This window comes from Rattus rattus, chromosome 10, assembly GCF_011064425.1.
Source record: "Rattus rattus isolate New Zealand chromosome 10, Rrattus_CSIRO_v1, whole genome shotgun sequence".
In the NCBI taxonomy this organism is placed as follows: Eukaryota; Metazoa; Chordata; class Mammalia; order Rodentia; family Muridae; genus Rattus; species Rattus rattus.
The window spans coordinates 3,084,726-3,096,401 of NC_046163.1; the positions used below are offsets into that span (position 1 = coordinate 3,084,726).

The 11,676-nt window shown below is 47.7% G+C and overlaps 1 pseudogene; it reads right to left on the reverse strand.

Annotated features, from left to right (window-relative positions):
* Positions 1-4,241: 4,241 nt before the first annotated feature.
* LOC116911332 lies at positions 4,242-4,896 on the reverse strand (annotated as a pseudogene).
* Positions 4,897-11,676: the final 6,780 nt, after the last annotated feature.

Below are 11,676 nucleotides of genomic sequence, written 5' to 3' on the forward strand. Positions count from 1 at the left end.
GAATTGAACTCAGGACCTCTGGAAGAGCAGTCAGCGCTCCCAACCACTGAGCCATCTCTCCAGCCCCCCATCTAATTCTTTAATCCTTACTCACTCTCTCTAGACCTGTTGACTGACTGAGCTGCCTGGGTCAAATAAATAAATAAATGAATAAATAAATGAATAAATAAATAAATAAATAAATAAATATTAAAAACAAAAGGCTTGTCTTTTCACACAAATGACAACATACTACACACAATGTTTTAGGGTTTTTTATTATTATTAAAATATGCCAGTGATCATGGTTAATTTCAATTGTTAAGTTGGTTGGATTAATAAATGCTTTGGGGGTGCTGGGAAGGTAGGTCTGTGAATCAAGTGCTTGCTTATTTGAATCTCCAAAACCCACGCCAAGCTGGGTGCAGGGCAGTGTGCTTCTGATCCCAGTGCTCTTACGATGAGATTAAGGCAGAGACAGAGAATCCTTAGAAGCTCCCGGGCCAGTTGGCATGGCAGACAGAGCAGGGAAGCAGCAGGGCAGAAGGCAAGGACCACGGACCAAATAAAGAAGAGAAAAGGATGTGCTGGAGGCTGACTCAGCAGAGCCGTTCTGCTCATTCAGAGGACCTGGTGGGTTCAGTGCCAAGTATTCAAAATCATACAGCTCACAGGCACCTGTAACTCCAGCTCCAGGGGATCGATCTGATACTCACTTTTGATTTCCAAAGACAGCAGGCATACATATATGCAGGCACTCACACATACACATAAAATGAAAATTAGAGCAACGGATATTTTTATTTACTTACTTATTTTGAGTAGTGGCTCATTACGGTGCTGCTAGTGACTGGCCTGAAGCTTATTATGTAGACTGGGCTGGACTCAAACTCGTGGAGATCCTGCTGCTTCTGCCTCCCGAGGGCTGGGATTAAAAGTGTGCATCACCGTATCTTAAATAAATAAATCTTTAAAAAAAATGTTTAAGAGGGAAAAGGAAAAAGACAGGTGAGGATGACTTTGCTTCTTTCCTTCTGATGAGCCAGCAGCCCCACATTCCCGATGCCCACCCTCACCACCATTCCCAATGCATTCTGGCAAGGTCTCTGGCAGCACACTCCCCATGTCATTCTTTTTACTGTGGGAATAATAACCAGCTCCCTCAATATAGACCGTGTCTATACCGCACAGCAGAAATAATAGCCTATGGAGTACCCATCGCAACGGCATCCGAGGCAGTCTAATGCGTATGCAGTTAGTACTGTTTACATGCCACTGAGGGATCAGGTTAAAAATTCAGATTCCAGGGCTGGAGAGACGGCTCAGTGGTTAAGAGCACTGACTGTCCTTCCAGAGGTCCTGAGTTCAAATCCCAGCAACCACATGGTGGCTCACAACCCTCTGTAACGAGACCCGATGCCCTCTGCTGGTGGGTCTGAAGACAGCGACAGTTGTACTCACGTACACAAAATAAATAAAGTCTTAAAAGAAAGTTCAGATTCCAGTTCAGTACATCCAAGGGAACTCAGGGTCTAGGATCTGTAACAGGCCCCCCCTTAGTCTTCACAGTCTTTACCTCTCCTTTACGCAGCCAGTCACTTGGGAAGGAGGGAGCATCCACCAGTTGTCTAGTTCCGTCTTGGAAGGCTTGAGTGGTGAGGGGTTTTCCATTAAGTCAAGTCTATTTCTAAGTCCTGGTTCTGCCAGCTGAGCACAGGCCTTTCTCCTGTGCCAATGCTTCAGCCTTTTGCTAGCGGTCTTCATGTTTTCCTCATCTCTAACTGTGCCACAGATGCCGGAGTCCTGGGAGGGCAAAGAGGAGCTTTATCCTTTGAACCCAGTCCCTAAGCTCTCCCTAGGCTTGCCTGGCCAAAGAAGGCCATGAAACGTTCTCACCCATGCCTCCAACCCCCATGCTTCTAAAGAAGACTCTCCTAATCTAACAGGATGGGGGTGACTGGTTGGGAGGATGCCAGGAGGGAAGAATTGAGTTGAGGAAGAAGGCCCCAGTGGTGTGCTGGCAAATGCTTAGCGGGCTGGGCTCTCCGCAGCAGCCGCCGTTGCAGCCCTGATGTCTAGCACTTGCTTGTTTCCGTGGTGTCTAGTTTCCCTCCACCACCAATTTCTAGCTGGCAGAGTCTCACCACTGCATGTGGTAACCGTTAGAGCAGTCCCAAGCAACTGGAGACAGTAAATGTAAAAATCCCCAGTGTCAATAGATTGTAGTGTAATCATTAGAAAATTAGGAGTTTTAGCGCTTGCTGTATTTTTAATGTATTTGGTTGTAAATTTTTAACGAAGGCTATATTTAGCAACACGTTTTCGAAATATAGCTATCTGCTCTCGTGAGCCCGTTTGAGCCAGCTCCAGCTAGTCCTTTTGGGCTTCAGCTTTGAGAGGTGGAATCTATCTTCAAGGACAGAGAAGCCTTGGAGGCTCCTTACTGCCTGTGCCTTTGAGACGCTCCCAGCGATTCCAGCATCAGCACTCTGCCACCCCCTATCGTTGACACTGGTATCTGCAAGCACCAGGGAGCCTTAACTTCTGGAATAGATTTGCACGTCCCAGCGGCCGGTAGAGCAGTCCCGTTCTGTAGCCCTTTTGCGTGGTTCTTCAACTCTATTATGCAGCCCATCACTTAGGGCGGAGGGGGTAGGGCGGGTAGCACTCACGCGGAGGGCTCAGTGAGAGTTTTCCTATTAAGTCAGTCTATTTCTAAGTCCCAGTTTTGTGCCTTGGGGACAGGCAGAAGAGGCCCGCCTTCTATCATCAGCCATCTACTCTCTCTGTACCCAGCCGGGTAATGGGTCCTCTGCGCCCAGTCGCTCCCGCGGGGAGGTGCAAGGACCCGGCATTACCTGGAGCTGTAGCGCCATCTAGTGCCTCTACGGGGACATTGGCGCGTTCACCGGCTCTTCACCCCGCCCAGGCAACCCAGGCAGAGCCTGAGGGTGCTATGTTGATTTTGTTCCAGGTAGAAAGTCTCTCCAGACATCTATCTGCTAGTTTGAGTTCCTGACACAGAGCAGGCCAGGAGGGAAGCAGAGAGCCAGACCTTCCCGGAATGTGCCTCTCACCACATCAATGTGGATCACAGTGGAGAGCTCCAGCCAGGGCAACCGTGGGATTCCCCTCAGCCAGCAGCTTTCAAGCTTCATGGCCCAAGACCATCTGTGAGGAATACATTTACAGTAGGTACAGCAGTCCAGGATATCCTGTGTAGAGAAGGTTTGAGAAGCCATGCGCACCCTTGTTGTGTATAATGCATTTGGACTTTTCTGTTATTATTATTATTTTTTCCATTAGGGGAAAAAGAAAAGGCCAGCCACAACTTCAGTAAAGAGAACAACTCATTCACTGATTGGTCATTACCTGTTGTTTGCAAAATACTAGCCTAGACTAACACATCCATTCACTGAGAACCACGGGGCAAAGAAAGAAGAAATGTGCTTTCCCCGGTGAACCATGGGCAGATCCATCAAGGTCCAGGTTGCTGCCGTCTAACTCTATAGCCACTGGCCTTTTTGGTCTCTGGCCGGCTCCCTTATCATGGAAACCCAGAGGCCCCACTGACCTTGGTCTGGACATTTAGGTCACCTGGTCCTGTGTGCAGGTGCCCCAGAGCCCCAGAGGCCAAGGTTCTGGAGAGGAGCTTCTGTTTGTGGCATCAGGCGGGCTTCCTAGTGGGGAGGACAGAGACAGGTCAACAGGTGGTATTAGCATTCTAACTCCAAGTCAGAGGTCTAAAAGGAGCCTCTGGGATGTCTGTTTGTCTGTACTTTTATGTTTTGGATAGTGACTCACTGTTAGGTTGTCCTTAAATGTACACTTCACTCTTGGGACTGAATTTCTTGCTTTTTAAAAACAATTTATTTTTCTTTTATGTACATTGGTGGTTTGACTGCGTGCATATCTGTGTGAAGATGTCAGATACCTTGGAACAGGAGTCACAGACAGTTGTGAGCTGTCACATGGGTGCTGGGGATTGAACCTGGGTCCTCAGGAAGAACAGTCAGTGCTCTTAACTGCTGAGTCATCTCTCCAGCTTGGGACTGACTCCCCCACCCCCCACCTCTGTGTGTGTGTGTGTGTGTGTGTGTGTGAGAGAGAGAGAGAGAGAGAGAGAGAGAGAGAGAGACACAGAGAGAGAGACAGAGACAGAGACAGAGACAGAGGAGAGAGAGAGAGAACAGAGAGAGAACATGTCCAGGTATATACATGTCACAGCATGCATGTAAAGATCAGAAGACCACTTTTTTTTTATTTTCAACATTTTATTTTTGTACATATTTGCTTCAAATCAATGAATTTCTAAGTCAGGTTCAGGTAACTGAAGGGCCTTTATGATATTGTCTAGACCCAAGATATGCTGCAAAAGCAGTCTGAAGTAAAGTAGGAAATAACATTTTTCTAAAGACAGGCTTAGAAATAGTAATCCAGTAATTGAAGATGTTTCCCCTCTGTGGTAGAGGACTTGATTCATACCTGGTAGCAAGGCCCCCATTCACGGGTACAGCCAAAAGGATGGGGTACAGACCACCCAGAACAAAACCAACTAGTGCACCCCATGTTGTCGTACAGGTTTCACAGTTCAAATTACCTGTACTCAAAGGTAAATTTACAAAACTACGGTAGGACAGGTTTGCAGTCAAAAATGGGATCACAGCCACTGGCAAGCTAGAAGCTACTCGAGCTGTGTCACCAAAATTCGTCGAAATAGACGGTTTGCTATTAGACCCCCCAAAGCAGCATTAAGTCCAATATATGCTGATCCATATTCAAGCAGATTCCTGTCTGATTCTGGAAGTTGTTTAATTTTTCTGGATATGATATTAAATATTAAATCATCTTTGTTAGTACTTGGTTTATGACTTTCCATCTTGGACCACTCGGCAGAATGACGGCAGCTTATGGCCGCCTCCCCGGCCGCCGGTGCTTGCCCAGGTCCTCCCGCGCCCGAATCTACCACAACCTTCGCTAGGGTTGCCTGGGCTCCATCTTTGGGTCACACGTGACTAGAAGACCACTTTTGAGAGTGTTCTTTCTCCCTCCGCCCCCCCGGCCCCCCACCCTGTGTTCTTTCTTTCTAACGTGGGCTCTGAGGTTCAAGCTCAGATTATCAGGTCTGTTAAGCAAGTATCCACTGAGCCATCCTAGTGACTCTGGAAATTACTTCTAAAGTTTGAGTTTTAGCTGATTCTTTAAAACCCAGTTGTTCCTGGTACGGTGTTACTAGGCGTGGAGGTTTGAATAGGTATGGCTCCCCTGGGCTCCGTGTTTGGAGAGTTAGCCCACAGGGGGTGGCACTATCAGAATGTGTGGCCTTGTTGGAGGAAGTGTGTCACCGTGGAGACAGGCTTTGGGGTCTTACATATCCCCAAGCTATGCCCAGTGTGGGTCACAGTCTCCTCTTGTTTCCTGTGGATCAAGGTGTAGCATTCTCAGCGCCTTCCCAACACCATCTCCACCTAGACCCTGCCATGCTTCCCACCCCGATGGTAATGGACTAAACCTCTGAACCTGTAAGCCAGGCCAAACTCAATGTTACACTTCATAAGAGTTGCCTTGGTTATGGTGTCCCTTCACAGCACTGAAGCTAAACTCTAACGCCCTAGGTGAACCGTAGTGGAAAGATACAGCCACCACGATTTTCCCAGAGTGTACCTTGTCATCTAAAAAAAGTAAAGTTTTAAGTTGGATGTGTCTGGGGAGGTAGCTCAGCCGGTACAGAGCTTGCTAGGAATCTGAATCCCGCCTCCAGCGCTGAATGAGGTGGGCGTGGTGGCGCTCACCTCTGCTCTCAGCAACTAAGGAGTCGGAGGCAGGGGTCAAAAGCTCACGGTCACCTTCAGCTAGAGCAAGTTTGAAGTAGGCCTGGGATATCCATGACCCTGTCTCAAAACATATGAAACAAAACGAAATAATTTAAACAATCAAGTCCACCAACCTAGACATTCTATTGATAGGAATTTAATATAAGGCACTAAATATTAGACATAGGAAGACGGCCACCATGACTTCTTGTATTTCTAATTTTTTTATGCACATGGGTGTTTTGCCTGCATGTATGTCTGTAGACCACGTGTGTGCCTGATGCCCACAGAGGCCAGAAGAAGGTGTTGGAACTGGAGTTACCGACAATTGTGAGCTTTTATAGATGGGTGCTGGGAATTAAACCCAGCTCCTCTGGGAGGGTAGCTAATAGGCTCTTACCTGTTGAGCCACCTTTCCAGCCCCCGAATTGTGTATTTTTAGTGGGGAAAATATAAATAACATCAATATGGAGTTAGTTTTAATTTTCTGGTATTACTACAAAAAATGTAGAGTGTGAAAATCTTACAGAAGAACAGGTGATAAGACCCTCTCTGAAGTGCCCACTTCCTGGTACTGGAGTGGACGCCATCAGCTTCCCTAAAGAAGGGAGTCATCCAGAATCACCAGGAGCCTTGGCTGCATGCACCCCTCGGAGAATCATTTGGGGGAGAAGAAAGAAAACGCTGGAAGTACACACTTATCTGTGCGTAGATGAGCGTGAGTTGTTAGTGGGATGCTCTCCAGAGTAGGAGCCAGAGTGGTGTCTGGGTGGCGACATTTTCAGGTGTTTCAAAATAATGTTTATAAAATGTGGTTTTTGTAAGCACTGTCCTATGAAAGGATGCCTTGTGTTAATCTTCTGGCTATGACAGGCAAAGTTGTCATCTTAGGGTTCTATGGCTGTGAGGAGACACCATGACCAAGACAACTCTTATAAAGGACAACATTTAATTGGGGCTGGTTACAGTTCAGAGGTTCAGTCCATTATCGTCATGGCAGGAAGCATGGCGGTGTGCAGGCAGGTATGGTGCTGGAGAAGGAGCTAAGAGTTCTACATTTGGATCCACAGACAACAGGAAGAGAATGAGAAACTGGGTTTGATTTGAGCGTCATAGCTACTCCAACAAGGCCACACCTCCAAGGATGCCACTCCCTATGAGTCCATGGGGGCCATTTTCATACGAACCACCACAGCAGCTGGAATGCTTGTGGGCAGGTTTTTGTTTAAACGTAAGTTTACGCTTTCTGACATAAATGCCCAGGAGTGCAGTTGAGGCTTGTTTCCTGGCTTAGCGTAGAGTGGTCCTGGTTTCCTGCTCCATGATCACTGGAGGAGAAAATGTGTTCTAGCGAAAGAAAGGATTTCATACAGATCTCTTAGGTCCTCTCGGTGTGTAGTGTTGTTGAAGCTGCTTGTGTCTGCATCATTTTCTCTGATTCTCTCTCTAATTCTCTCCTCTTTCTCCCTCTCTCTCCCCCCTCTCTCTCCTCCTCTCTCTCTCTCTCTCTCTCTCTCTCTCTCTCTCACACACACACACACACACACACACACACACACACACACACTAGGTATTGACCTTTTCAGCTGTCACTGTCCAGCCTGACAATCTTTGTCTTTGGAGAATTTAATCTACTTACACTTAATGTTTTATTGAGCTAATTGGAGTTCCGCTATATTACTTTTTGTCCTTTGTGTGTCTCATGTCTATCTCTCCACCCCCTTTTCCTTCCTTAGAGTGACCTAGCTTTTAAGCGGATGACAGTACTAGGAATCAAACCCAAGGCCTGCCACATGCAACACACACGCTCCACCACTGAGCTACATTCTAGTGCGTCCTAGTGAGTGAATTTAGTTTCCTGGTGAGCTCTCTAATTTCTGAGCAGTTGTTTTTAGTCAAAACCAGTGGTTCTCAACCTTTCTAATACTGGAACACGTCAACACTTTAATATAGTTCTTCATTCTATGGCGACCCCCGACCATAAAATCATTTCATTGCTACTTCACGGCTGTAGTTTCGCTACTGTTGTGAATTGGAACGTAAATATCTGACATGCAGAATATCTGATGTGTGATCCCCAAAGGGGGTTTAGACCCACAGACTGAGAACCACTGGTTTAGATCATTCTGTGTGCATCTCAATCCACTGGCATCAGCACCAGACCCTTACTGTGCAGAGCTATGCAGAAATGTTTCTCCTTTCGAGCTCTGTCTCCTCCTCTCTTGTCCACGGTTTATTGCTAGAGTGAGGACTTTTAAAAGGTACAGGGTTTCTGGACTGTGTCAGCCTTTCCACACCAGAATCTGTATTTTTAAAAGCTCCCTGGTGATTTGATGGCCAGCAGGTTGGAGAGCTTCCCTTTTCTAAAGCTAAGGATTTGGGTGGTCAGGACGACAGCCACACTTCCAGAACTGATAAACTGATGCCATGACTCTGCCTTGTGTTCACTCGGTTCTCTTCCCCACATGCTGTCCTGTGCACCCTTAGGCTTCCACAGTGATTTCTGTGTCAACCACCTGCTTTGGGTTCCTGTGTGCTCCTCAGAGAAGAAAAATGGATTAGAGGGGTGGAAGAAAGTGCTTGAGTCCTTCTGGATATTTGAGGGGAAAGTTGTTCATGATGGCCAACTGCTCTGAGCACTGTTCTATTGCTGTGAAGAGACACCATGACCACAGCAAGTCTTATTAAAAAGAAAAAGAAAAAAAGCAAGCAATTAGGGCTGGCTTACAGTCCAGAATTCACATCTGGCTCTCAGGCAAAAGGGAGAGAGAGACTGGGCTTTTGAAACCCCCAAACCTTTCCCCCAGTGACATACTTTCTCCAACAAGGCCACGCCTATGCCACGGTCACACCTCCTAATCCTTCTCAAGTAGTGCCACTTCCTAATGACCAAACATTCAAATATATGAGCCTATGGGGGGTCATTCTCACTCAAACCAGCACACTAACTATAACATGGATGACCCAAGGGGTGAGGATTGCAGCCCAAAGGCAGGTCATGCACTAAGGATACGCCATGGATTGGGGAGAGCATTAGAAGTAAATAAGTGAACGAGACACACATTGAGATGCAAGTAAGTAATACATGGAAATACTTCACGTACTCAGAAACTGAACACTCTATGTACCTTGTAAGTGGTGAAGGCTGAGCTGAGCGAGGCTGAGGAGTGAGTGGGAGAGGATCTCGGCCTCCCTGTGAAGATTCACACATCTCACTGCAGACATACCTGACCCAAAGGTTGCTCTTAAGGATTGGACATTTCCTTGAGTCCCTTCAGCCCCAGGAAGAAATTGGGAAGCTCGAGGCTCAGAGCTTCACTATGAGCAGAGCCCTTTATAAAGCACCCGATTGATCACCGAGATACAACGCTCTACTATGGCATTTCTTTGTGGGTCCCTGGAAGTGTAGAGCTTTGAACTTTTGCTGTTGCAGAGCACTGGACAAAAGCTGGCTGGTGGCCTCCCCATAGCACCATGACGTAGCCTAGGCTATGGCATGACTGACTTTAACAGTGATGACCGAAGGGGGTAACAGAGCTTCTCTGCAGGTGCTGGGTAGGTAAGAGGGAGCAACACTTGCAGCAGCCAAGGGCAATCAGTGTAGGAATGAGAAGTCCAGGGGATCTGCAGAATCCAAACCAAGAGACAGTCAACAAGGCTCGAACCCCACAGTCCCAGAGACAGCCAGCAGCAGCAAGTAGGGTGTTGATGCCAGAGATTCCCAGGGAAGAGCAAGCCTGAGGATAAGGCAGAGAAACCAGTTCCTGCCTGGTACTAAAACAGGGCTCAACATTCAGAAATGGGGCTGCCTGTCCCATAACAAGGGTCCATAGAGAGACATGCTATGCACCTAGGGCAGCCTCCAACCTTCCTGAGGTCTACAGGCTCTGGGGACTAGACATGGACTGGATTTTAGAATAGATCTCTCAATAGCAGAGCCTAGACCTACAAAGCAAAGGGCCACAAGGAAAAGAAACTCTGAATTTCTTCAGTCTATAATGTCCTGGTGACTAGGTTGGTCCTTGCGAAGCCTATGGATTAACCTCCCTAAAGACAGGGAGTCTTGCCAACTCCCAGGAGATGACCTCCAAACCCTTGCAACATTCAGGCTCATAAGAGCACCCTTATTTACCTCAAGGTTTTGGACCACACCGTGTATTCTGACATTCTAGCAAGGTGGGCCCTTGGATACGATGATTTCAAATGGCCCTTTGGAGGGACTGGAGTCCAAGGTCAGTTGTTTGGGCAGTCAGCCATGCCTACACGTTTTGCCCCCAGTAGGAAACCCTGACCCCAAGGCTTGGGGGAGCCTCTGTGGCTGGCAGTGTTCTCTGTGCATGGCTATATGTCATGACTCGAAGCTAAACACAGCCACATTGTCCTCACTGAGAGAGGACAGCTGGAGCGCACATCTGTTTCTCCCAGGCTGGAGGCTACCAGTGTAAGCACATTTATAAGCAGCCGATACAGATCAGTGTGCCGGGGCTTCCAGTCTCTGCTTGTCCCCATTCTTGGGTCAGCACAGCTGATGGAACTTGTCATCCAATTGGGGTACCCCAGTTCCATTTGTGTGATGGTTAGTTTTAATCGTTAACTTGGCATGGCCTAGAGTAACCTGGGAAGGGAGTCTCAGCTAGGGATTGTCTACATTGAGTTGGCCTATGGGAATATGGATTAGGAATTGCCTTAGTAAGGGTAATACATGTGGGGAGACCCAGCCCAGTGTGGGTGTGACATTCCCTAGGCGGGGTTCCTGAACTGCATAAGAAATGGAGAAACTGAGTAAGCAAACAAGCATGCATGTATTTGCTTCTTCCTGCCATTGACTGTGGATCTGAAGTGTGTAGGTATTTTAAGTTTCTGTCGCCTTGACATCCCTGCTATGTTGGACTGGAGCCTGGAACTGTAAACTGAAACAAGCCCTTCCTTTCTCCCCTGCTTTGATTTTGTTTTTTTTTTTTTTTAATTGTCACGGAAATCAAAATGTGATAACCTGTGCCCACCACCCACCACCTCATAACCATTTATGGTTCCAAAAACTGTGAATTGGTCATAAGAGTTACTCAGCAATGATTTCATGAGACCCCAGATAAACATTCACTCTAAACCCACCCCACAGAGACACGGCTCAGGGACTGCGAGGCTCTAGCAAGCCCCACCTCAGCCCCAGGTATCAGTCCCCTCCCTATAAAATGGGAGCAGTAAGCCACACACTGCCTGCTCCATAGCGTCTGAAGGGCTGGTCAAACGCCTCACAACCTGGAGAGTGGTCTGCAAACTGCAGAGTGGTCTGCCAGCTGCAGGCAAGGACCCCTAGAAAGAGCACAGCTGTCCTGAATCGCTTTGGGTGAGAGGAGTTTGGGCCATTCCTGCAGCTCCACTTTCCTTAGAAGAGATTTCCTTTTATTACTGGCAAACGAAAATAACCTTCAGAAACTTTCAAAGGCAGGATATAGGGCAGGAGACAGCGAGTGAACGAGCACCCTGCCCTGGTTCCGTTGGCCAGATCGCAGAAAAATGCTCTCTCCTGCCCGTTCTCACCCCAGCCCCTCTCTCTTCCCATCAAAGCAAGTTCACCAGGGCCATTGCTTATATTTTCACTGTGACCTTTCTCCCTGGCCACTCCCATCCCCTTGTCTATTCCTTGGGTGACCCCTGAATGCCAGTGCCATGGTAGAGGGTTTGCCAGGCCCAGGTGTGGGAAGACAGCTCCCTCCCACAGTTCCCAAGACCCACGTGAGACTTCATTTCTCCAGTCCAAGCTACCCTCACTCCTTCAATTTGCTCCCTATGTGGAGGGACAGAAAAGCCATTTACTAACTACCCCAGGGTCCCTTCCCCGCCACTGCCACGTAGCCCAGGAAAAGAAGCAATTGTCCAAATC